Below are 1,164 nucleotides of genomic sequence, written 5' to 3'. Positions count from 1 at the left end.
TTTATTTATTTATTTTGTATTTAGTACAGGATCTCCAGGGTCTCACTACTTAGATCTAACTCATAGTGAGTCTCTTATTTTCAGCCTCCCAAGTGGTGGGATTACAGGCACGTGCCCAGTCTCAATCACCATCTCAGGGTGCCCTGCGGGCAAGGCTGGCACAGCAAACTGAGGATCAAAGCCGGCTGCTGTGCTCTGCCTAAGGAGGTGCTTTAGTCTGCTGAGCTATCTGCCCTGCCCTTTGTTCTTGAATTTTAAGGGAATGTATTTATCCACCTACAAATTCTTGCTTTGTGCTTATGCGTGTTAATCTTTCTTCTATATCTGTGCTTTTAGGATTCCACGCATAGTATACATTTTACATATTAACATATATTTACATATGATATATATGGAAAATTAATCCAGGAATTAGCTATTTCTCATTATTTAAATCTTTTAAAGAAGTCAGAAACTTAGATTATTTACATTTTAAAGTTTAACTTAATTTAATAATATGAAGTTCATGTGTCATGCACAATTTTACAAATTTATTTTCAAAATCTGCAAAATGCTTATCAGATCAAGGTGACAGAAAAAAATCAAATTTATGTTTTCATCATGACTTGGAAAGCTATCTGATTTATGTTGTTAGAACACAATTTTTATGCATTTGTGCATCTGTGTATGCATATCTCTGTGTATATTTATATGTCTCTTCATAAAAATATTTTCACGTCACTTTCTCACAAGCTTTCTCTAGAGAGATTCTCTCCCATTTAATTCTTGCACTGTGATATTTTATCAGGTTAAGGGGCTAAAATCACATTTTCTGTATAGAAAATATGTGTTCAGAAACTTGCTGTTTCCAAACAGCATCATGCAGCATCTTTTACAAGGAGTAATGAGCCACTGTTTTTTCCTATATAATGTTACTTAGGTTTGTAGTAGATGAAGGAAAGTTAAAATCTCCTAACATGGCTTTTCTTCATATTCCACACAATTTTTACTGTACCTTTTATTTTGTGCAAATAAGTGTATTAGTAATATATATTCATCATACTCGTTTATCATATTGTGATGATTCTCTTCAATTATAGTATCTTTTCTTATTTTTTTCTATGTTTTTGCTGCCTATTACACCTATTTGTTTTGCTTTGGACATATCCTAAAGGTAACAAACCA

This window comes from Octodon degus, unplaced genomic scaffold, assembly GCF_000260255.1.
Source record: "Octodon degus isolate 3935 unplaced genomic scaffold, OctDeg1.0 scaffold00043, whole genome shotgun sequence".
Lineage (NCBI taxonomy): Eukaryota > Metazoa > Chordata > Mammalia > Rodentia > Octodontidae > Octodon > Octodon degus.
This window is presented reverse-complemented; position numbering follows the sequence as displayed.